General features: G+C 45.7%; 1 protein-coding gene across 1 annotated transcript in view; it reads left to right on the top strand.

Annotated features, from left to right (window-relative positions):
- LOC147905221 (ABC transporter A family member 2-like) overlaps nucleotides 1-26,048 on the top strand; it is a 118,028-nt gene that overhangs the window by 29,568 nt on the left and 62,412 nt on the right. The gene's annotated exons all lie outside the window — the stretch shown is intronic.

Raw genomic sequence — 26,048 nt, 5'->3', positions numbered from 1 at the left:
ATGCCATCAAAATAGATTGCACAATTCGAAGACGAACATGCAGAGGCCAAGTTGCCAATTTCTAGTAATCCAGCTTTTTCTTGAGAGCTGCGAGAATCCAATCAGATTGTTGACGAGGAGAAAGTGTCCAACTCAAAGGATAGCCAAGATGACAAACCAATTGAGTTGGTGGGATGATTCGCCAGGCCATAAAAGAGAGTGCCATTCCTTGGAATGCAAAGGCTACAATTTTGATTTCTGAAAATTGACATGAAGCCCAATAGCTAAACCATATAAAGAAAGAGCTTGCATCAGCTCAGAAAGATCCTGCTCTGTATTGTGGGGAGTGAAGAAAGAATCATCTGCATAAGCTTGAGCAAGCAATGGTTTATTGTCATGAATTTACAAACCATGTAGCTTATCCGTAGCTACGAGATGATCCATGTACTGAAGCATGGGGTGCATGGCTATAGCATACAAGAGCGCAAAGTGGACAGCCTTGATGCACCGAGCAACGAAGAGTCCACGGTTCAGAGATATCCCCAGAAAAGAATACAAGCAGCTTGACTATCACTATAAAGCCAGTATATGATATGCTGCAATTTCTGCCCAAATCCCAAAGCATGCATTGTTTGAGAGATGAAGTCCCATTGAACAGTATCAAAAGCCTTGGCAATATCAACTTGCAGTAAAAGAACATCCTACTCTGTGTATTTGGCATACTCAATTCCAATGTAAGCATTTGCGATATTATTAGTACCATCATGCAAGTATCCTTTAATGCGATCAACCACCATTTTGGTGATGGTTTTATAAATGATAGGCATAAGAGTAATGGGTCTCCAATCAGCCAAGGATTCACAAATCTGCTTTTTGGGAAGAAGCTTTACTAGCCCTTTTTTCCAAGAAACTGGCATATGTTGCTGTTCCCAACCATGGTTGATCATACGCAGCAAAATGGGCTTGGAAAGATCCCAGTATGCAAGAAAAAATTCCACTGTAAGGCCATCCCATCCTAGAGATTTCCATTTACCACATGAGCGGACAGCAGTGGTCAATTCTGTTTCAGTGAAAGGGCATTCAAGCTCAAGAGCTTGTGCATGAGAAACAATAGGGAAAACATGCTGCAGTAATTGAGTCCGGGCTGCCAATACTGCCGGAGAAAGAGGATCAGGTGTCCAAACTACCCGGAAAAATGATGAACACAAGCTGTAGCAAGTTGAGCTCGAGAGGAGTCCAATGTCCATCAGAAAGCAAAGTACGACAAATATTGGTAGCTTGTCGCTTATGATGTAAGCTCTTAAAAAAACCCTTTGACGAGTAACCTTTGTCCACGAAAGCTCGCTGATGAGCTCTTGTCTCCCATTTGGCAATTTTTCTATGATCATTACTTTGCAAACAATGTCTGGCCTGGCATAAAGATGTGCTTTCTTCAAGAGACAAAGACTGAAAATGACTAAGTTCAGTCAAAGACTGACAGGTAGATTTTGCCCGAGCAACCGTACCCCTCAATGTTTTGAGATAATTTATGCCATAATCCCAAATAACTGATTGCATACGAGCAACAAAAGCATCCCAGACATAATTAGTATCAATAAAACTCTGAGGTGAAAGAGGTTGACACGCATCATACACCATGGCCTTAAAATGATCATGATCCAAATAGCTATTGTTAACCATGAGGAGCCTTCTGTGTGGAAGCCGATCATCCTGCATGTCATGGAGAGAAATCCTCAAACATAAAGGTGCATAATCAGAATGCACAAATGCATAATCAACTGACAAAGTAGTAAAAGTATCAAAGTGCTGAGGATCAACTCTGTACCACATGTCCAGTCTAGCTTTGTATGTAGATTGAGCATTGTGCTGGAAAGTAAACCCAAGAAGCAAAGGATAAGATGCTGTCCAAAGATCAGCAAAATTGAAATCAAGCAACAATTTAGACCAGCTCTACCTCTCAGAGGCCAACATATGTGTATGGCCAGATGTATTATCCCCTGGCTGAGGAGCATTGTTGCAGTCACCACAAAGAAAAGCATACTGCCTCCATGGATACCTCTGCATATCTTCCCAAATCTGTCCTCGATGACGGGAGGATTGAGGACCATAGACAGATGCAAATTCAAATATATCACCCTGTACAATGCATTGCATAACCATCCATCTACCTTGTGAATCATTGAAGGCCACAAAGTGCTGAAGATCATGCTTGATCAGAAAGACCACTCCTGAAAGGAACGCTGTCCAGCATAGAAAATCTCATAACCGTGAAAATGACCATGCTGTCCAGCATACACATGCTGATTATGTTCCTACAAAGCTACCACATCTGGCTATAAGTGATTGAGATACCCTCAGACTGTCTTCCATTTAGAAGCATCACACAAACCCAGTACATTAAGTGTAAAACATATAAGATTTGACAGCATATTTACAGATTATGTACAGCAGAGGGAGAACTGAAATCAGGCCTGCATCTCAACCTCAAGATCCGGACCCCAGCCTTGAGGTATCACAACTGGTTGAGAAGTGAACAGCAAACCAACAATATCTTCTTCGGGAAAGAGAGTCCGACTGGCTGTCACAGCTGCCCATGTAATACCCACTCCTGAATTTTCTTCAGGAGTACGATCAGTCAAGGATGCAGCATTCCAAGTAACGGTCGTCTAGTTGCGACAATTTTCCTAGGAGTCTGCCAAACCTCCTGCAAAGTTTTGTCTTTTCCTTTGGGCTGAGAGGTGGAAGGCATATAGGGAGAGGCATTCCCATTGGACACAATAGGTGTCTTGCCTTTTTTCTGAGCTGGAGCAAGAGGCTTGACATGCTTTTGTTTGAGAATGGGCTGACCCATCATTTCTTTAGTAGGCATATGAGAAGGCATATTTTCCAAAAGCCTTTTATGCATGACAAGAGGGAAGCCATGTGGCCAAACTTCTTGCATTCAAAACATGCACCTGCAAACAGGCCCCACTTGAGCTTGTAAAAAGCATTGCCCATATCCACATGATTCACTGTAACAGAATAGGAGTCAGGAGTGGGATGATTAGTATCCCACAGAATGCAAAATCGGTTGGAGTCCCATTTGGCCACGGTGGGCACACCACCTTACCCAATGATGGTGCAATTTTAGGTAAGAGAGAAGCCAAGCACTGAGGGAAGTCAACCACTTCCACCCATATTGGACAGCGATGGCGAATTAAAGCCTGATAGTCCTTGGTGGGTGACCAAGGCAAAACATGCACCATCTGCTGCCCATAAAACAAAGGGGAGTGTTCAAGGAGCATCTGTTTGTGCAAGTCATCTTTCATAGTAACCTCAAAAAAACCCCGAGCAACATAATGCACTTTCCGAACAAAGCAACTTCCAAAGTCCTGGTGAGCCAATTTCCAACATCTGCTGCAACAGGCATGCGTCTCGAGAAAAAAATAATAATAGCCGTATTCAAGCACGGTTGTCTTTGACCAAGGCTGAGTATTGGGCCGCTTATTCCGCTACATGTGAGGTAGTTTGGCTTCGCAAGCTAGTTGGGGAGATTGGGTTCCCATAGACGTCCTCGCCCGTCATCCATAGTGACAATCAAACCTGTACATCACCTGCTCGAAATTTGGTTCCAGGACGGACAAAGCATATTGAGATACAATACCACTACGTATGAGAGAATGTGCTCACTGACGTGATCCAACTCATCTTCTGTAAGACGGAGGACAATAGGGTGGACCTCTTCACCAAGCCCTTGGCACAGCAACTACTTGGAGATCTTTCTAGCTCCCGGAGGCTGATCCATGATCCAAGAGCTGAGAGGGGGTGTTAGAGGTAGCATCTCCTGTATCATAGAGAGAGGGGCCATCGTTGTGGGTCCGCCCATGTGAGGTTGAGTGAGGGCCACTGTTATGGGTTTGCCCGCCCGGGAGAGGCAGAAGGGACAGATAATAGGGGACAACATGGTGGAGGTGCATTGCGGGTCAAGGCAGGAAGTGTGTGGGGCTGATTCACCTGCCCCTCGGGCTCTTGGCAGCCGAATGTGAGGCCGTCTCACAGGTGCCTCAGGTCCAATAGGTGTGTGCCACATAGACACCACCTTGGCGCATCAATTTGAGGGCCAAACAAGCCCCTAAACCAGGTCGGGTAACCGACTAGCAGGTCAAGTTACAACCTACCCTAGGTCATCCAGTCTAGCCCCCTAGGTGGGCCATTTTTTGCTGGTGAGGGGGCCCTATATAAAAGGCTCCTCCCCTCATTGTGGAGAATCACTTGCATTGGATTTTCTGCCAGCAGTACATGCATTTTTCCCTGAGTTCTTGTGCAGTTTTTCTCTCTCTTTCTCACTTTCTAGCTCGCAGTTTGTGTGCTGTCTTTTGCTGTTCAGTTCCTCACAGCCACATGGGCAGCACATGAGCTGCCATGTCGGCAACAAGAGTCGGAACAGCAACATAGCATGGAAACATTCCAGGAGCAGCCGCGATGATGTCGCAAATAATGTCAACAGTACGAAACAGGTGCGATGACATCAGCAGGTGTACGGAGGGACCCTGCAGGCTGTATGGACCTGGAACGTGGACTGGAAGAGGCCTGATAGGAGGCAGAACATCCTAGAACAGGCGGGGTAGGAGCTGCATGGCCTGGGCCAGTGGTTGCCTGCCACATTACCAGGCAGGGCCATCCCTACCTCAGTATATGTTGTGCCCCCGCCAGGGGGGATTTACAGACCAGCAGGTCGGTGGAGGGGAGGTTGTTTGGGTGGGCCCAAATCCCCCTACCAGGTCAGTTGGCTAGGGGGTATCCAGGCCCTATAAAAGGAGGGCCTTGGGGCCTCATTCATCATCATGTGGAGCAGCAAACAGCAAGCAGACTGGAGCATCAGATCAGCATTTCATCTAGCAGGACAAAAAAGTAGGCAGAAGAGTTGCAGACACAGCTTGGAAGGAAGTTGTCCACCTAGGCTGACATCTAGGGCAGCAAGATGGAGAGATCACGGCACAGAGACTAAGTCTATGAAAGCTCAGTCAAGAGCATGCGGGCTCAAGGATAGAAATGCCAAGGAGAAAGTAGGACAACTTTTGGTAAGGATAGAGGACCACAGTTTGGTGGGACTCTTGTGAACAAAATGAGAAAGAAAGAAAGAAAGAAAGAAATTTTATTAGAGTCTTTGGAAGACCGATGGGTCTATGAGACTGAAAGAAAACCTGATACAAATCATAATAAGGGTGGAGCTCTTGAAACGAGCATCATCACCCATGCAGAATCCTAAGTCTAATCATACATAATCAAATACATCTGGATGTAACAATGAAAAGAAAAAGAATGGAGCAGAGGGGAATTCTCCGTATGTCATGTCACCCTGGTTGGTGCATAGCCGGTGATGGGACGCTTGCGCCCGTCAAGGGGTGCCGTGCATCTCAGTCTTCTGGACAAGGCTCTACGCAAGACCAAAGCCACCGTGACTCCCGTGGCAAGTATCCCGGGTCTAAACAATGATGGGAGGTCCCCCAAAGTGATTTGTGTGTCCCCTCGATGTCTCGTGTGTCATGCTGCAGTCATCGAGTCAGGGTCTATGTCCCGTCTGCAGCTAGAGACTAGATGATCAATGTCACTTGATGGGAAGAACCCTGTGATCCTGCTCTGAGAGGTGTCTGATGATGTGGCCAAGCCCCGTCGGCTGAGTAAGTACTCTCTGTGTCGGACCCCCTGGTGAATGAAGGCCGCGAGGCATCTCTGATCTGGGTAGGCGAGGAATCTGAAAAGGAGCCCGGAGCCGTCTCTAAAGAGACAGTGGTAGCGACCTCGGATCTCGTAGTACACTGGGCACCTGAAAATAAAATGCTCCCCGACTCAACCTCTTGACAGTCGCACAATATGCATAAGCCATGCTCCCTAGGAATCCCCTCTGCTCTGCTGCTCTCTTTGTGGAGGCGGTGTGATGGTACCCGAAACTGTCCGATGGAGATCCGTAGTGAGTGAGGCATATGAAGCTCAGTGTACCCCGGTGGTGTGATGAATCCCTCCTCCGAAATACGAAGACAGTAATCTTTGTAGAAACTCAGCTTCACTGGAAGCTCCCTCGGCTCCAACCAGGTCCTAAAGGTGTGTAGCTGCAGGAGATCCTCTCGAATGACCTGGTTGGTGTGTGGCCCGATCGAGATGGTGGGTGGGAGTACCGGAGGGGCATCTAAACTGTACTGAAAAGGAGGTATCCTATCGATGTGAAACCCTAGTCTCACAAACCATCCGTGAGTCCGTGCATACCAGCATCGCTCGTCTCCCTCTGCTACCAACCTCATGGAGGAATCGAGAGCCAACCATGGCAACCTCTGTCTCCCTAATGTGCAGTCCCCATATGATCTAACTCGGTGTAGATATGTGATGGTCTGAAAGGCTGCATCTAGCTGGAGTGGAGAACCCCAAACTCGGCCTGAATGATGTGATGTGGTACAGACAGTTTCCCTCGGATCATCCGTGAGAGCATGAGGATTTGCAGGCGCTCCACCCGTGTCCACTCTATCTCTGACATGTCAGGGCTGCAACAAGGGCTGCCATACATACCAATTGGTCGGACCAAGGAGTCAAAGAGAAAAGCCTTGGTCCAAGGGTCCTGGAAGTGGGAGTGGAAGCATTGTCTCTCTACCCGAGCCAGTGAGGCGTATCCCCTACTCAGTCTAGCCTGCATCGCTGGTCTCATTGTGAAGATTGGGCCGGAGAAGATGACCCCCAAGTAGGTATATGAGGATACGATCTCAACTGGTGACCCACCGAAAGTGAAAGTGAAGTGCTTCCATTGCATGTTTGCTCGAGAGGTGTTAAAGATCATGACCTGCAAACCGGTTTAGGGTTTAGGGTTCGACCCCCATGACAGTCTCAAGCTCATTGATGTAGAGGCCAAACAGGGTCAGTGATAAGGGACAACCTTGTTTGACCCCTATGGTACTCAAGATCTCATCTGTCCAACCTGCGCCTGTCCGAACTCGGCGTGAGATTCTCTCATAAAGTGCCATGACTGCCCAGATGATCTCCTGATCAAATCCCAGTGTCTGTAGGCGTGTGATGAGACGAGCTTGAGGTACTGTGTCAAAGGCTTTGCGGAAATCCACAAAGTAGCAATATACCCTCTCCTTCCGTGATTTGGCCTCCTCAATGACACTCTTGAGTGTGAGTATGTGATCCATGGTCCCGTGGTCTCGCTTGAAACCGGCCTGACCCTGTGCTCTGAGCCCTCTCATCTCTGCGAACAGGTTGACTGACGCATCCAATACAGCTACATAGATGTTGGACATCACATGTCCAATCATGATAGTCCTGTAGTTCTAGGGTCCATGGCATCCCCTGCCTTGTGGATGGGGGTGATGGTGTTGAGTGTCCAAGTGCGGGGGAAGCCAAGGCAAATAGTGTCATTGAATAGCTTTGCTAGGATCGAAAGCAAGAGAAAGCAAGACAGTGAGCTGAACGTAAGTCTACTGAGTAGTGGACTGAAATGAAGTGAGTACAAAAGAGAATTGAGGGGTTTTGTCTAAGTGACAAGACCCTATCTTATCCATTAACCGTAGTTAGGGATTAGACTGTGGTTACGGGGAAAAACGTCAATGATGGAAAAGTGCCCCTAACCCACTTATTACATTACATTGGCCACTGCTTAGAATATGATAATAATTCTAACACCCCCCTGCAGTGCCAATGTGGTGTACAAGGTAGTGATCAATCACAAAAAGAAATAAGTCTAGGGTACTACGAAATGCCTCAAACTTCTCACGTGGAAGTGCTTTGGTGAAGATGTATACAACATTGTCATGTGTTGACACATAGATCATACTGATCTCCCCTACATGCAACTTCTCTCTGACATAATGATAATGAACCTCAATGTGCCTCATGTGAGCATGAAACACATGATTTTTTGCCACTACTATAGCACTCTAACTATCAGTGAGAATTGGAGAAGGACCCTCCAATAAGAGACGAAGATCTACAGCCCGCCAATGTGTTGTCTTTGGGCTGTGCATATACCTGCTCACCTGAGATACTGCATACTGAATATCAGGCCGTGTATTGCACAAATAGATGAGGCATCCAACAGCCTGGCTGTAAAGTGTGGCATCTATTGATTGACGTGATCATATGTGAAAAACCAGACTTTTCGAGAATGCAAATGTGTGCAATGCATGCAAAATTTGAATGCCAATTGGCCCTCCAATGGGAAGAGCGGCCTTGTGAGAGTACTTGTTTCTATTTCGACCTACAGGTGGGAGAAAGAAAGAAAGAAAGAAATTTTATTAGAGTCTTTGGAAGACCGATGGGTCTATGAGACTGAAAGAAAACCCGATACAAATCACAGTAAGGGTGGAGCTACTGAAACGAGCATCATCACCCGTGCTGAATCCTAAGTTTGATCATACATAATCAAATACATCTGGATGTAACAATGAAAAGAAAAGGACTAGAGCAGAGCGGAATCCTCCGTATGTCATGTCCCCCTGGCTGGTGCATAGTCGGTGATGGACGCTGGTGCCCATCAAGGGGTGCCGTGCGTCTCGGTCTCCTGGACGAGGCTCGACACAAGACCAGAGCCACCGTGACTTCCGTGGGACGTATCCCAGGTCTAAACAATGATGGGAGGTCCCCCAGACTGATCTGTGTGTCCCCTCGATGTCTCGTGTGTCGTGCTGTGATCGTCGGGTCGAGGTCTCTGTCACGTCAGCGGCTAGAGATTGGACGTCGGGTCGGGGTCTCTGTCACGTCGGCGGCTAGAGACTCGATGGAAGAACTCTGTGATCCTGCTGTGAGAGGTGTTTGATGATGTGGCCAAGCCCCGTCTCCTGAGTAAGTACTCTCTATGTCAGACTCCCTCATGAATGAAGGCCGCGAGGCATCTCTGATCTAGGTAGGCGAGGAATCTCGAAAGGAGCCCGGAGCCGTCTCTGAAGAGGTAGTGTTAGTGACCTCAGATCTCGTAGTACACTGGGCACCTGAAAATAAAATGCTCCTCCCACTCAACCTCCTGACAGTCACACAATATGCATAAGCGATGCTTCTTAAGAATCCCCTCTCTCTATGCGGAGGCGGTGTGATGATACCCGAAACTGTCCGATGGAGATCCGTAGTGAGTGAGGCATATGAAGCTCAGTGTACCCCGGTGGTGTGATGAATCCCTCCTCCAAAATGTGAAGACAGTATCTCTGTAGAAACTAAGCTTCACTGGAAGATCCCTCGGCTCCAACCAGGTCCTAAAGGTGTGTAGCTGCAGGAGATCCTCTCGAATGACCTGGTTGGTATGTGGCCCAATCGGGATGGTGGATGGGAGTACTAGAGGGGCATCTAAACTGTACTGAAAAGGAGGTATCCTATCGATGTGGAACCCTAGTCTCACAAACCATCTGTGAGTCTGTGCATACCAACATCGTTCGTCTCCCTCTACTGCCAACCTCATGGAGGAATCGAGAGCCAACCATGGCAACCTCTGTGTCCCTGATGTGCAGTCCCCATATGATCTAACGCGGTGTAGATATGTGATGGTCTGAAAGGCTGCATCTAGCTGGAGTGGAGAAGCACCAAACTCGGCCTGAATGATGTGATGTGGTACAGACGGTTTCCCCCGGATCATCCGTGAGAGCATGTACCGTGTCTAGTATGTTCGGGAGGTGACATCTGGTTTCAAGTCGGAGTTGTCAGCGATAAGCCTTGCCCTCCGCATCGTACCAATTGTTGCAGGGTATAGAACCAAGAGGTGGTGGTCTAGTGGACCGTGTGGTGTGGGGAAAGATTTGGAGGGTAGCCTCGTGGAGTGTGCGACTAATCAGGGCAGCACGGTCCTCTATGAGTGGTATGTGATCGATGTAGATTATGAGTCTGTTTAGGCGTCCAGAGTAGGCCGGTGAGAGGCTGTGATCAAAGTGTATGTCGTGGTAGGTGTCGTGCTTCCTATGTGGTGTGTGTGGTGTGGCTAAGCGTGGGGTGGCGATAGTGAAGAATAGGTATGTGTGATCAGCTCCTGGAGGGAGTGGTGCTACGATGAAGTCGGTGATACATGAAGTGAAGGTAGGGGATCCCATGATGTAATCTACTACACTAGTGGCCCCCCCGTGTGGGAAGCAAGTAAAACCACCTGAGGAGGGCCATAGGTCGAGCCCGTTGTAGATGATGAGATCATGCATCCTACCCAAATCAAGGAGCGTGTGTCCATATGGTGTAACAGGCCCGTGTCTGTCCGATGAGGTCCTGGTCATACCTGCTCCGTCTAGGTCCATGTTTGGTGGCATGATAGAGTCGTCTCGGTAGTCCGGTGCCTGTCGCGTACTCGTCCTGGCGTTGAAGTCCCCAACAAGGAGAACATCCTCGCGGGCTGAAAGGTCTAGGATATCCTGATGTAAGGGTGCATATGACGATGTCTCACCCTCTTCTCATGCCACTCTGGCGAAGTGGGATGTGTCTGGCGGGAAGTAGCATATTGCTATGAAAAGGTCAGGAGTGTCTGTGCGTCTGATCCGGATCCACATGAATCGGGAGTGTGCATCCTTCCTCTCAATGGAGATGGCTCCAGCGAGGGAAGACCTGTACAATACTGCGACCCCACCTGATCCTCGGATTCCTCCTGTATCCCTCGTCTCATCCCTGAAGGCTGACTCCCATGTGTAGCCACTGACTATCAGTAGTGGATGCTCTGGCCTCTGGTGTGTCTCCGTGTAAAAGACTATGTCTCGTCCTGTATAAAACTCCGAGAAGTTCCCTGGGTCTAACCATAAGGTACCATTACAGTTCCAAATGGTGCAGTCTAGGGTCTCGGAAACCTGAGTCTCATAGGCCCCGTCCCCCTAGGGGGTAGGGGTGGGAGCCTGACGGGTGCCGATCAACAACCTACCATCTCGGACCACGGCCCATTTTCCCTCCTTGCGGGCAACATCGCGCTACTGCGGAAGAACTCGTCGCTCCTCAATCTATAGTGCTGTCAAATCCTCGTCCATGGACAGGGTGGGATGCTCTCGTAGAGAAGCTCGGTGTCGGAGTGTCGCTAGTCGAGCATGTGAATCTCTGAAGCGAATGACTAGGGGCTGCTCTCGGTTGGGATCTCTCCCAACACACCATGCTCCCTCTATGCCATGGTCAAGGACCCCCATGGTGGTGGTCACAAAGGTGATCACCTTCTCCATGGGCGTCGTAGTGGTGCTGGTGCTGTCTTGCGTGATCCCTCGTATCCGGATGTTGAGGGCCTTCGAAGCCCTCTGCTGCTGCTCCTGTATGGCGGCTGAAACGGTTGCCTTTGCGGGCTCCCATTTTGCCACGTCCACCCATCTAGTCGTCTCTGCTATAGCTGACTGTATCGTGGCTATCTGTGCTTGGGGTCCCTCCAGGCACTGCTCTGAGGGTCCCGAGCTCCTCTCAAAGCTGTGTGATGTCATGTCTAAGTCCCTGGATAAGGGTGCCCTGCTCGTGTATAATGCAGGTCTACTCCTTGGGTGTATCGGGCCTGCTCCTGGGTGTAATGTGTCAGCTCTGCCTGACGGGCCCGGATGCTGTGTATCTCAGCCAATAGGAAGTCCCAAGCATCTGGCGAGGGCCTAAGATGTCCTGGTCCAAGTGGGAACTGGATCTCGAGAGGGGTTGGAATGAAGGTAGGTTGTTGAGGTTGTACTGAGGGTGGGGGCAGTATGATCTGGGTGGGGGAGTGATATGTAGGAGTAGCGAGGTCGGACAAGGTGATGAAGGGTGGCTGACTGAGAGGTAGAGGTGATACGAGGGGAAAGTACTATGGAGCTGTGGCTGGTGGGGCCAGTGGTGAGGCTACTGGAGAGGAGACCTGTGATGATGATGCAAGAGAGGGGGAGGAGAGAGGTGGCGTAGATGATGAGGCGGATGATGGTGGCGAAATAGTGGTGGTAACCATAGAGGTCGAGGAGGATGTGGTGAGCGGCATGGGCTTTGGGTGGGCCCCTATCTTTTGGGCTGCGGTGCTGTCCACTGTCAAACCACTCCAGTTGCTGCGTTTATTGAAGTCCTCCAGATTGAGTTGCTTTTGTGTTTTCGCGTTGTCACCGTTCCCCTTCCCCATCTCCACGCGTATGCAGATTTGGATCGAGGGGTCTCCCGCCTAGTCTCCTGTCTCATCCCCCTATTCCCTTCATTATGGGGGCAAAGAAGGGACTGCAGGAGGTCGAAGCTGCTGTTTTTTTTTTCCCCCCCCTTCGGAAAAAAAAAACGGGGGGGGGGAGGGGGGGTAGCGAGGGGGTACGAAGGGGGTAACGGGGGGGTTAACGGAGGGGGTAGCGAGGGGTAGAGAGGGGTAGCGGAGGGGGTAGCGAGAGGGGTAGTAGGGGGTAGCCAAAGGGGTAGCCGGGGGGGGGGGGGGAGCCATGTAGCGGGGGGGTAGCGAGGTAGCGGGGGATTAGCTAGAGGATAGCGAGGTTGCGGGGGGTTTAGCAAGAAGGGTAGGAGGGGGTAGCAAGGTAGCGGGGGGGGAGGTAGCGGAGGGGGCAACGGGGGGGTTAGCAAGGAGGTAGCGGAGGGGGTAGCGGGGGGGGTTAGCAGAGGTAGCGGGGGGGGGGGTAGCAGAGGTAGCGAGGGGGTACGGAGGGGTTAGCGGAGGGGGGTAGCGCAGGGAGAGAGCAGGGGGTAGCGTAGGGGTAGCGCAGCGAGAGAGCAAGGGTAGGGGCCTGGTGAGGGGGGGCAGTGAGGGTGAGGGAGAGGGAGACGGGATTGGCAGAGAGAGAGAGAGAGAGAGAGAGAGAGAGAGAGAGAGAGGGATGGCGGATGAATACAATGTGGTAGAGAGAAAGCTATGTGAGATTCACAATGAAAGGGTAATACCCTTTCATTAATGTCCCTTGAGATCACTCAAGTTCCATCTTCCCATTTACACCTACCCTTATCCTATGACCCATGCACCTACCATTCAATGCACTCTAATGCACCCTTTCCCTTTCCTATTGCCTCTAGGACCTAGACACATGTGTGCACATCTTTATCACTAATCATTGGCCAATGTTACATAGTTTTGGCAGTACTATTTACACCGCTTGATCGATCATAAATACAAACATATAACCGCACCATCAAATTGGCACCTAACAATAATAAGGTTCTAATGACTATTAATTAACTAAATAATCATTTCTCTTGTCATGACACTCCCTCTTGCTTGAATGAGCAGAAGTCCTCTTTTGGATTATTGCTTGCCTCTTCCTCTTATGTGCACTTTCTCTTGTTACTTCTGCAATTGCATCGCCTCTTTATAATCTGCGAGTATCTGTGGAAAATCTGTAAAGAACTCTTCTTCCATCCATTGTGCATCACTAGCTGGCTCGCTTTTCAACTTCAGTAAATACATATATCTCTTCTTTCCATGAGTACTCTTCTCTTTATGGTACACGATCTATTCCGGAGTAAGAACTTCAGTCCCATCTTCAAGTTCAGGTTCTTCTTGATGCTGAGTATCCAAAAACGCAGAAGTATCGCCATGGTATCTCTTCAAATTGCTCACATGAAAGATATTCTTCATACACCAGTGGGCTGGTAATTTCAGCTCATACGCTTTGGATCCTTCTTTTGGATATAAAGCTGCTGAAATCTGAAATGGACCATAAAACTTCGGTGCTAACTTGACATGTTTTGTACTTCCTCTCACTGACTTGATTCTTCTTAATCTTCAGTAAAACCTTAATCATCCTTCTTGTAATAAACAGCAAACTGGTCAGCAGCAAAAAATTCGCTCCCCCAAGTGTGTTATTGGAGTGGGTAAACATTGCCCATAGATGATTTCAAATGGGGCTTTCTTGGTGGAAGTATGTACAGTGTTATTATAAGCAAACTCTAACATGGGTAAGAACTCTAGCCACCTTCTAGGTTGGTCATGGACATAAGCTCAAAGTAAAGTAATTATGGTTTGATTGGCATTCTCACTTTGTCCATCTCCTTGAGGATGGAAGGCTGTAGTAAATTTCAGTTTGGTTCCAATAGGGCTGTCCAAAAGTTGCTAATGAAATGACCATCATTATCGGATACAATAGATTTTGGTAACCATGTAACCTAAAGATTTCCCTAATAAATAACTTTGCTGTTTCAGGAGCAGACAACTCCTTTTTACAGGGAATAAAATGAGTTTGTTTATTCAGCCTATCTATAACAGTGAAAATCTGCTCAAACTGACCAACCTTGGGGAAAGCTGACACAAAATCCATTGTAATGTGTTCCCACCTTTCTGAGGGAAAAGGCAAAGGCTGCAAAAGACCAGCAGTCTTACTAATGCGCTGACATACGTCACATTGTTGAACAAAGGTCCTTTGCGAAGTTTAGGCCAATGGAAGTATCTCTCAATATTGTCAATGGTCCCTCTAATGCCTCTATGTCCAGAATATGGACTCGCATGTAACTCACTCATGACTAGATACTGAAATGTTTTGGGTACACATATGGCACGTCCCAAAAATAAGTATTCATCCACGATGGAATAAGCCTCTAAACCCCCGACCTCATTACGCTGAATCTTCCCATAAATGTCAGCGAAGTCCTCATCTAAAGAATAAGCTTCAACCATTGCTCCTAATGTTTTCTCCTTAATCACAGAAATGTGATTAACTTGGGGCCGTCTACTCAAAGCATCAGCTACTAAATTCTCCTTTCTTGGCTGATATTCAATATTTGGTTGCCCAAAGGATTGAATATATTCAGCCCATTTGATTTGCCTTGAAGAAACAGTGGGTTGAGAAAACAAGTGCTTGATACTTTGATGGTCAGTCTTAATCTTGAAAGCATGAATGATTGCTAGTAACTCCTTCTCATACGTGATATATTTCAATTCAGCCCCTTGAAGTTTTCTACTTGCATAAGCAATGGGATGCCCTCCTTGCATCAACACTGCTCCAATCGAGGTACCACTCGCATCCGTACATACAACAAAGAACTCTTTGTCCATGTCCGGAAGTGTTAACACTGGTGCAGTGACCAATGTTCTCTTAAGCTCCTCAAAAGCTACTTGGTGAACCTCTCCCCACTCAGACAAGGAACGCTTCTTCAACAAATCTGTTAGTGGAGAAGCAAGACATGCAAAATTCTTAATGAATCTGCGATAATAACTACACATCCCTAGGAAGAAGCTCAACTCATGTATATTTTTGAGTATTGGCCATTCAATTATGGCCTTGACCTTTGTAGGGTCAACCCGAATTCCCTCAGCAGACACAATGTGTCCCAAATACTCTATTTCTGTCTTGAAGAACTCACTCTTCTTGGTATTTAGGAACAATCGATCCTTCCTTAGGAGCTCCATCACCTAAGCAAGGTGATCCTTATGCTCTTCCTCATTCTGGCTGAAAACTAAAATGTTGTCAAAGAAGACTACGACAAATTTTCCCAAGTAGGGTTGAAAAACCCTTCTCATTAGCCTACTGAAAGTGGCTGGAGCATTAGTTAGGCCAAAAGGCATCACCAAAAACTCATAATGTCCAGTGAGAGTGTGAAAAGCAATCTTATGTTCATCCCCAGCTTTCATATGAAGTTGATGATAACCAGATTTCGAATCCAATTTGCTAAAAACTTTAGCACCTTTAAGCATATCCAATAAATCATCCACTCTTGGAATCGGATACCAGTTCTTAATCGTAAGTTTATTCAAACCACGGTAATCTATACACATACGATTGTTAGAATTATTATTATATTCTAGCAGTGACCAATGTAATGTAATAAGTAGGTTAGGGGCACTTTTCCCTCCTTAGAGGTTTTTTTCCCTAACCACAGTTAGTTCACTATGGTTAGAGAAGGATAAGGTTTTGTCACTTAGACAAAACCTTTCCCTCTTCTTGTATTCAGTCACTTCATCTATTGCAAACTTACGTTCAGCTCTCTTGCTCTCTCACTCTCCTATTTCCTACATTTGGTATCAGAGCAGGACAAGCTCTTGGACCTTGCCAAGCTCAGCTCCCTGCCCAAGCTCCTCCTGCAAGTCGAGCTACCCAAGCTTCTGCTGTTACATTGTCCCTACAGCCCTACGTTTTGTTGCTCAGCCGTACAATCCACGCCCAACCCACACTGTCATTGTCCGTACAACAGTTCCTACCATTCCGTATAGAGCACGTAGGTCTTCGTAAGTGAAGGACTTGTTGTGCGTACAATCTACATCAGCTTTAGCGCCGTACAAATCTGCAGATGCCTAACAACCTTCCGTACTGTTCTGTACTTGTCCCGTTTGTACCTCCGTACAGTGGCAGCAACCCGTACTACCTGCTTCTGCTGTCCGTACAGGCATCTGCTCCGTATAGGTATCTGCACCGTATGTATCTACCGTACAATTGCACGGACCGTCACTCGTCCGTACAGTTGTGCATCAGCAATCCTCAGCTGTTCATACAATTGTGCATCATCCGTCCGTACACAAGCATCCATACACAGGCATCCGTACAAATCACCTGCACGTTACTCTTGCAGGCGATAGACACAAAGTGCATTTTGGAGCTCTTTTGTTTGCGTATGCACACACGTGCATTTTATAGGGAGCCATTGTTTGGCTAGGCAGATTTTTGGACAGATTTAAGCACATTCTGTGCATCAGGCATTTTGCAAAATTTGGGGCTTTTCGTGGATTTGTGGATTTGTCTCAATTTCAGTTCAATTTCACCCCAAAATTTGCGGCTTTTGGTTTTGCACTGCAAATTTTGCAATATTTGGGGCTTTCAAACAATTTGCCCCTTTCTAAGTTGCAATTTCTTGCAAAAACTTAGGGCTTTTTGCTTTACACAACAATTTCTTGCATTTTTGGGGCTTTCAGACAATTTGCCCTCTTTTGGATGCAATTTCCCTGGAGAAATTGGGGCTTTTGGCATTCTGATGCAATTTGGCAGAGTACAAGCATTTTGGGACTATATTGCAAGCAATTTTGGACTCATTTTGAGTGACATTGCAGAAGCAGTGTTTTTTGGCAGTTTTGGAGAGCATTTGCAGGATAATTGAAGTGCATTCTGAGCCTTTGACAGGTTGTGACAATATTTGTCACTGTGGGCAGATTTTTCTTTGCAGATTTTACTTGTCCATTTTATATCCCAGGAAGAGATTTCACTTGGTCAGTCTTCTGTATTTTTTTATATTTTCTGGTATAAATGGCTCAGAACAACTCCAATGAGGTGTTAAGGGTTCTCACGCAAGAGGATAAGTTGGATGGCACCAACTACTCCTTGTGGAGTTTCATGGTTCGCAATATCTTGGTTGGCAGACATCTTTGGGATTATGTCAATGGAGATGAAGCAAGACCAAAAACATCGACTACACCTATCACTCCTACAGCTGGAGGCAGGGGTAGAGGTACAAATGCAGCACAGGTGGTTGGAGCAGCCGCTCCAGGAGCTCCCACAGCAGAGCAAAAAAGATGGGACTCTAGAGATGCACAAGCTCTTTCAGTAATTTCTCTTTCTGTCAAGAGGTTCATTATACCTTATATTCGGTTATGCAAGACATCTATGGCAGCTTGGGAGATACTGGACAGTATGTTTGCAGAAAAGAAATGATGCCAAGGTTTCCTTTCTGAAGCGAGAACTTTCCCGTACACATATGGAGGAGGGAGATTCCATGAATTCTCACCTCACAAAGCTTCAGGACCTCAAGGAACAATTGCTAAATAATGATGAAGTCATTCCGGATTCAGAGATGATCACCACCACTCTGAACTCTCTTCCTGAGTCCTATCTCGGTTTCCACACCTCGCTGAATTTGTCATTGAGGGGGGGCAGCAATCCTCTCTCCTTTCACGAGTTGGTAGGACTTCTGTTACAGGAGGAACAAACTCGCAGAAATATGACAACTTGGGCTGGCGAGCATGCTATGCTCTCCAAGTTCAAGCCCAAGGGTAAAGGGCAACAAAAGCCACATGCCAATCAGCCCACACATCAGCATAAAGCTGATTTTGGACAGCCTTCTTATAAGGCAAAGGGTGATACAAATAAGTAGAAAAAGAAGGGCATCTGTCATTATTGCAAGAAGCCAAGTCATTATATTGGAGAGTGTAAGAAGCGCATAGCCAAAGAGAAGAAAAGGGATTCCAGTATGGCTGTGTCAAATGCATCAGTTCCACATTCTCATGATGGAGGAGATGTTGCAACCCACTCTGTTGAAGAGCACTATGCCTTTTTGTCTTGCACTTCATATTTTTTAGTGGGTAGTTCTGATATTACAGTCACTAATGATGATGACCCATATGCTTTCTTGACTTGCAGTTATGATCCTTCAAAGAATGAATGCTCCTTTAGTATTGATGAGACACTTCATACTTGGTATTTTGACAGTGGTGCTTCAAAGCACATCACTTCCAAGAAGAGTCTGTTTGTAACTCTGCATTCTTCACCCACCAAGAAGGTAACTTGTGCGAATAATTCTTCTTATTCAGTGTGTGGAGTGGGAGACATTATTCTCACATCCACTGATGGCACAGATTTCAGAATTTCAGATGTTCTCTATGTGCCAGGGATAAATAAGAATTTGCTTTCAGTGTCCTCACTCAATAGAGGAGGATTTCAGGTTGTTTTTTATGATGACAAGTGTGCAGTCAGAGACAAAGAAAATGACTATGATTTGATGTTGTCTGGCACTTTGTATTGGGGTCTTTTTTAGCTTGATCTATATGAAAAAAGATCCCATCTTGCATTATCAGTTAGCACTCCCACTGCTGCGATGCAGAATGCAGAGCTATGGCATGCCAGGTATGGGCACATGAACTATGGCAGCTTAATGACACTTCAGAGGCATGATATGGTTGATGCATTGCCTCCCTTGGAGTCGCCTCCTCCTCATGCATGTGAAGGCTGCATTCTTGGCAAAATGCATAGACTTCCCTTCAAAAAGGATGGTGCAGTGAAAGCTACACGGAAATTACAGCTTATTCACAGTGATGTCTGCGGTCCCATGAGGACACTTGCTTTTGGGGGTTATCTCTATTTTGTTACATTCATAGATGACTTTACCAACCACACTTGGGTCTATGGTCTCAAGGCAAAATCAGAAGTGTTTATGCATTTCAAACACTATGTGTCTATGGTTGAGAATGAGATAGCACTCAAGGTGCAGACACTTCGAAGAGATCGAGGGGGGGAGTATATGTCTCATGAATTTGAGACATTTTTGAAAGAAAAAGGCATCATGCATCAGCTTACAGTGAGGCTTACACCTCAACAGAGTGGCAAAGCTGAGCGGAAGAATCGCATTGCCATGGAAATGGATAGATGCATGCTCACAAGTAAGAAGTTGCCTCACAGGTTTTGGCTAGAGGGCCTCATGTGTGCCAACTATATTTCAAATCGGGATCCTACAAAGGCTGGCATGGAAGAAAGCCTTCAGTGGACCATTTCAGAGTTTTTGGTTGTGCTGCATATGCCCACGTGCCTGTGGAGTTCAAACACAAGTTGTCAGATAAGGCACTCAAATGCATTTTTGTGAGATATAGTTTACAAAGCAAAGGCTATCGTCTCTACAATCCTGCTACACGCAAGATTTTTGTTAATAGAGATGTTATATTCTCTGAAAATTCTGCACATACACATGCTGAATTTCAGATTCCAGCCTCTTCAAATAATGTGTTTGAGGGGATGCTTCCTATAGCATTTGGTTCCCCCGCTGAAACTTAGAATTGACAGCAACCTCCGCCAGATCCATATGTACAGATTCAGCCCCCAGCTGATTGAGTACAACCTCAAGGTGTGGATGAAGTTGTCAGGCAAGAAATTCAAGAGATACATGCAGCCAAAACAGTCCTGAATTGGTTGCTTCAAACTCTCAGGGAGAGTAAGCTTGAGGCTCCATTGCCTAACAGGACTCGTAGTGCAGTAAGGTACACAGGGGGGGCTCTTTCAGTTGAATGAGCTTATGCAGGTACTCTTCTGATGAGGAGCCTGAGACATTTGAAAGAAGCAAAGGATAATGTGCATTGGATGAATGCCATGCGTGATGAATTGCAATCCATTCATAAAAATCAGACTTGGATGTCGTGGATTTGCCATCAGGCAAGAATGCCATAGGTACATGTTGGGTTTTCAAAGTCAGAAGAAAGCCAGATGGGTCCATTGATCGGGTACAAGGCAAGGCTGGTTGCAAAAGGATATGCTTAGAAAAAGGACATAGATTATGAGGAGACTTTTGCTCCTACATCCAGAATGATCACCATCAGGTCAGTTATAGCAATGCCTGCAAATTTTGAATGGAATGTTCATCAGTTGGACATTAAAACAGTTTTCCTTAATGGAGACTTGTTGGAAGAGGTTTATGTCAAACAACCTCCGAGCTTTGAAATTTCAGGAAATGCACATCAGGTATGCAAGCTGAATAAAGCTTTGTATGGGCTGAAACAAGCCCCATGTGCATGGTATGCCAAAATTGATGCCTTTCTAACCAGCAAGGGGCTGCACAATAGTCCAACTGAGAGCACCCTCTACATCAAGAAGGATGGGGGGGATATTTTGGTCATCATTCTTTATGTAGATGACATGCTGCTCACCGGATCAAATGAGGAAGTAATTGCAGATCTCAAAGTCCGATTGAAAGCTACATTTGATATGTCAAACTTGGGCTTGTTGCATTTCTTTTTGGGGATCCAATTTATTCAAGAGAAATGTGGCATTGTTATGTCTCAGTCCAAGTATGTTCAAAAACTCTTGGACAGATTCAACATGCATGATTGCAAGCCTATGTCCACTCCCATGGAGCCGGGGCTGAAGCTTACAATGCATGATGCAGGTGAATCAATTGATGTCACACTCTATAGCCAGGCTATTGGATGCCTCATTTATCTCTGCAATACACGACCTGATATTCAGTTTCAGTTTCTCAGGTGAGCAGGTATATGCACAGCCCAAAGCTTATGCATTGGCAGGCTGTAAACGCATCTTCCGTTACTTGCAAGGTACAAAGTCTTTTGGCTTGATGTTTCCCAAGGGGGGTGTCTTGCAGATGCATGCTTACAGTGACTCAGATTGGGCTATGATACTAGGCAGTCCACCAGCGGGAATTGTTTCTTTCTAGGACATGCTTGCATTTCTTGGTTGAGCAAGAAACAATCTACAGTGGCTACCTCCTCATGTGAAGCTGAGTATAAGGCAGCTTTCACAGCGACAATTGAATGTGTTTGGCTGTGTCGTTTGTTTGTTGATCTTCATCTTTCATTGGAGGGTCCTTCTCCGATTCTCACTGATAGTCAGAGTGCTATAGTAGTGGCAAAAAATCCTGTGTTTCATGCTCGCACGAAGCACATTGAGGTTCACTATCACTATGTCAGAGAGAAGTTGCATGCAGGAGAGATCAGTATGATCTATGTGTCAACACATGACAATGTTGCAGACATCTTCACCAAAGCACTTCCACGTGAAAAGTTTGAGGCATTTCGCAGTGCCCTGAACTTATCTCTTTTTGGTGATTGATCATTTCCTTGTACATGACATTGGCACTGCAGGCGGGTGTTAGAATTATTATTATATTCTAGCAGTGACCAATGTAATGTAAGACGTAAGTTAGGGGCACTTTTCCCTTTTTTCCCCTAATCACAGTTAGTTCACTAACTATGGTTAGTGAAGGATAAGGTTTTGTCACTTAGACAAAACCTTTCCCTCTTCTTGTATTCAGTCACTTCATCTATTGCAAACTTACATTCAACTCTCTCACTCTCTCACTCTCCTATTTTCTACAACGATATGATCCATCCTTCTTCTTGACCAATAATACAGGTGCTCCAAATGGAGAACTGCTTGGTCGAATCAGGCCTTTTTGCAATAGATCTTCAATTTGTTTTTCTACCTCCTCCATTTCTATCCTGTTCATCCTATATGGGACTCTACATGGAGGAGAAGCTCCTGGCTCTAAGTCTATGGCATGATCATCTTCTCTCTCCATAGGCTTTTTTTTTTTTTGGGCAAAAAAGAGACTTCTATTAAGTATTAAAGAAAACCGTTAGAGCACGCTCCACACGGGAATACGGGATACACCATGCAATGCATGAAAAGCTCAAGAGCCAAAAAGAAAGGATTGGGGCTACCATAGGCAATTCGAATGAGTCATCTCTTGAAAATCGATCCTCATAAGCTCTAAGGAACTCATTTCTCTTCCGATCTTCTTTTGAGATATGAAGATCTCGTGAATCCCGTATATACACAAGATTACAATCTACCCCTCTTTTTACCAATCTTTTTGCTTGGGTAGGAGTAATCAATGGAATTGCATACACGTCTTGATCCCCTACAATCCTTATGTACAGAGCAACTGTACAGAGCAACAATGATGAGTATGAGGATGAATAGCAGGGTTAAAATCATACCGCCATGGTTTACCTAGAATCATGTCAACGTCTTGTAAAGGAGCTACTAGAAAATCCCTTCGATCTTTATATTTTTGTATACGAAAATGAATATTATGTACTATGGATGTGTCTTCTTCATTGTGTCCCCTAAAAGCTCCTAAGAGCGACATGTTTTTTATAGATTCTGGTTTAAGATGGAGTAATTTTACCAATCTATCACTCACTAAGTCATAATTACATCCATCGTCTAGGAGAACCACTATTCTCTGTCCATTCACGAATCCATACACCTTAAAAAGATCATGAGGCCCAAAGGTATTGGCTGAATGGACAACATTCACTATTGGCTCAATAGTCACGGTAGATTTCGAGGGTGACAAGGTAGAAGCCTCACCCTCCTGCTTGCCTTGGCTTTCCCTTTTACTGAATTCGTCTTGGCAATCTTAGCCAAGAGAACGGGACATTTATGCCATACGTGCCCTGGCTTATGTTTCTTACACCCGAAATATTTTCCTTCCTTAATCAACTTCCTCTTCTCTTCGTCCGTCATAGAAGAAAAATGGCATCCTTCCAGGACGTGATTGGCTGTTAACATTCCTTACAAGAGCTTTATCCTTCCCTTTATTATTCTTAAACCGGTTTGGTTTCCTAAAAGTGGGTATATTGTTGGTCTTAGATGATGACCCACCCTCCTTATTGAAGGGTTTACGAGGATTCAATTTCCTCTCGGCTATTTTAGCCAGCTTAGTGAGTTCCTTAAGCGTGGTCGAGTTAAACATTTCAACCTCGTACCTTACTTTTGGGCTTAAGGCTGCTAAATACTTCTTTCTCCCATCGTCCTCACTCTTTTCGGGTAACTCTAGAGAGAGTTTCCAAAATCTGGCTGTAAAAGCTGCATTACTCTCATTATTGAACTACCTAAACCTCTCCCAACAAAAGGTTAGGTTCTCTTCATGCCTTGGTGGCATGAAAGTGGCTTTCAGTTGCTCCACGAACTTAGCCCATTCATGAATAGGCTCTTTTCCTGTTTGTGAAAAGACCACTACATTAGGCTTCTGCAGATGCAATGTGGCAAGAGCAAGCTTCTCTTGCTTGGTCTTGTCTTGATGGGCAAAGTATAGCTAAAAATGGCGAATCCAATTGAGTATTTTGTCAGCCTCCCTTGCCCCATCATATTTGGGGAACTTAATTCTCTCTCGCGGTTGGAATTTGGACCTCTTAGAAGGGGTACTCAACTCTTAATCCCCAAAGTTTAAAGTCCTCTTAGTTCCTAATCTTGTCATAATGGACTGCTCAATCATATTGCTAAGCTGGAAAATCAGCTTATCAATAGGAATCTCCTCTCTTCCTCTTGCACTTGGGTTATAATCCATGTGTGCTGGGTTTTGAGTTGAAGGTGTAAACTCAATATCCCCCCCCTCCTTCTTGATGTAGAGGGTGCTTTCCGTCGGACTATTATGTAACCCCTTACTTGCCAGGAATGCATCAATCTTGGCATACCATGCATGTGGGGCTTGTTCAGCCCATACAAAGCTTTGTTCAGCTTGCAAACCTGAAGTGCATTCCTAGAAAGTTCAAATCCAGGAGGTTGTTTGACATAAACCTCTTCCTGCAAATGCCCATTAAGGAAAGCTATTTTTATGTCCAACTAATAGACATTCCAAACAAAATTTGCAGCCATGGTAATAATTGACCTTATGGTGGTCATCTGGGATGTTGGAGCAAAAGTCTCCTCATAATCTATGCCCTTGTTCTGTGCACAGCCTTCAGCAACCAGCCTTGTCTTGTACTTGTCAATGGACCCATCTGGCTTCTGTTCCACTTTGAAAACCCACTTGGTAAATGGCATGCTTACCTGGTGGCAAATCCACAACATCCCAAGTCTAATTTTTCTCAATGGATTGCAATTCATTGTGCATGGCATGCATCCAATGCACATTATCCTTTGCTTCTTCAAAAGAGTCAGGTTCTACTTCATCAAGTAGAGTACTTGCATAAGTTGTCTCAACTGAAAGAGCCCCCCGTGCATACCTTACTGCACTACGAGTCCTGCCAAGCAATGGTGCCTCAAGCCTACTCTCCCTGAGAGTCTGTAGCAACCAATTTGGGACTGTTTTGGCTGTGTGTATCTCTTGAATCTCTTGCCTGACAACTTCACCTAACACCTTGCGGAGGTACAAAATCAGCCTCTAGCTGAATCGGGGCATTTGGATGAGTAACAAGTTTGCTCTTTCAGAAAGTTGGCTATAACATCTCCCCCATCATGTGCATGAGGAGCTGATGCATCTAACATAGCCATACCTGAATCGCTTTTCTTTTCTTTAGCTATGCGCATCTTGCATTCACCAATATAATGACCTGGCGTCTTGTAGTAGTGACAAATACCCTTCTTTTTAGGCTTATCTGCATCACCCTTAGCCTTATAAGAGTGCTGTCCTAAATCAGCTTTATGTTGATGTGCGGGGGCTGATTGGCATGTTGCTTTTGCTGCCCTTTTCCCTTGGGCTTAAACTTAGAAAGCATGGCATGCTAGCCACCCTGTGTTGCCATATTTCTTCGTGTCCTACCAACTCATGAAACGAGAGAGGATTGCTGTCCCCCCTCAATGACAAATTCAACAAGGTGTGGAAGCCAAGATAGGACTCAAGAAGAGAATTCATAGGTGTGATACTCTCTAATATCTCCCAAGCTGCCTTTGAGGTCTCGCATGACCGAATGTGAGAAATAATGAACCTCTTGACAGAAAGAGAAATCACTGATAGAGCTTGTGCATCTCTAGAATCCCATCTTTTCTGCTTTGTTGTGGGAGCCACTCGTGAGTGAGGACTCCAAACACCTCATTGGGGTTGTTCTGAGCTATTTTTGCCAGATAAACTAAAAAACCTAGCAAACTGTACAAGAAAAATCCCTTCCTGGGATGCAAAATGCACAACCAAAATCTGACCACAGTGACAAATACTGTCACAGCCTATCAAAGGCTCGAAATTCACCACAATGCTTTGCAAATGCCCAAAAATCTGCAGAGGAAATCCACAAAAAGTGGCAAAAGTTTGCAAATGGACTCACACTAAGTCCAAAACTGCTTGCAAATCTCCAAAATGCTCTTTCAACTGCCAAATTGCATCCACAATGCAAAAGCCCCAAATTTCTGCAAGAAATTGCCCGTGAAAGAGGCAATTGAACTAAAAGCCCCAAATTTCTGCAAGAAATTGCCCGTGAAAGAGGCAATTGAACTAAAAGCCCCAAATTTTGCAATTATGTGCAAAAACTGCAAAAGCCCCAAAATTTACCTGCAAGATTGCAAGCATAACTAAAAAGCCCCAAATTTCTGGAGCAGGTTCTGCAACTTGACTGCAATGCTTGCAACAAAACAATATGCCCCAAATGCGCTCCGAAAATGCAAGCCAAATAGTGGCTATCTGCAAGAATGCCTGCCAAAGAACACCTGCAAGAATGCCTGCCAAAAATCACACCAAATGTGTACTGAGCAGGTACAGTCGTATGGTCGCCACACTTTCTACCTAAAATGGAGTATCCTCTAGAAATCGCCAACATTAGGTTGCTTGTCGGTGCATGGACTAAACAAAGTCGCAAAGAATGGGTAGCCTTGCTTGTCCAACTAGAAATCTCTTCTTATTTGTTTACTTTTTTATATTTGTACTTGGATTCTAATGAATTTCAATTGGAGAAAGAAATGTCTCAATTGTTGGTTCATTAATCTTATCTTTCTCCAATGTCCCCGGGGATTGAACAAGTATTGAAATATCGTTTTTTCATTCTCAAGCATTGGAAACTGTCACTTAACATTATCTTAGCACCCAGTCATGGG

This window comes from Dipteris shenzhenensis, chromosome 1 (genome assembly GCF_047967505.1).
Source record: "Dipteris shenzhenensis isolate YYH24624 ecotype China chromosome 1, Dip_SZ_1.0, whole genome shotgun sequence".
NCBI classification, from domain to species: Eukaryota; Viridiplantae; Streptophyta; class Polypodiopsida; order Gleicheniales; family Dipteridaceae; genus Dipteris; species Dipteris shenzhenensis.
The sequence above is the reverse complement of the archived record's forward strand: the minus strand, read 5'-3'. Positions and strand labels throughout refer to the sequence as shown.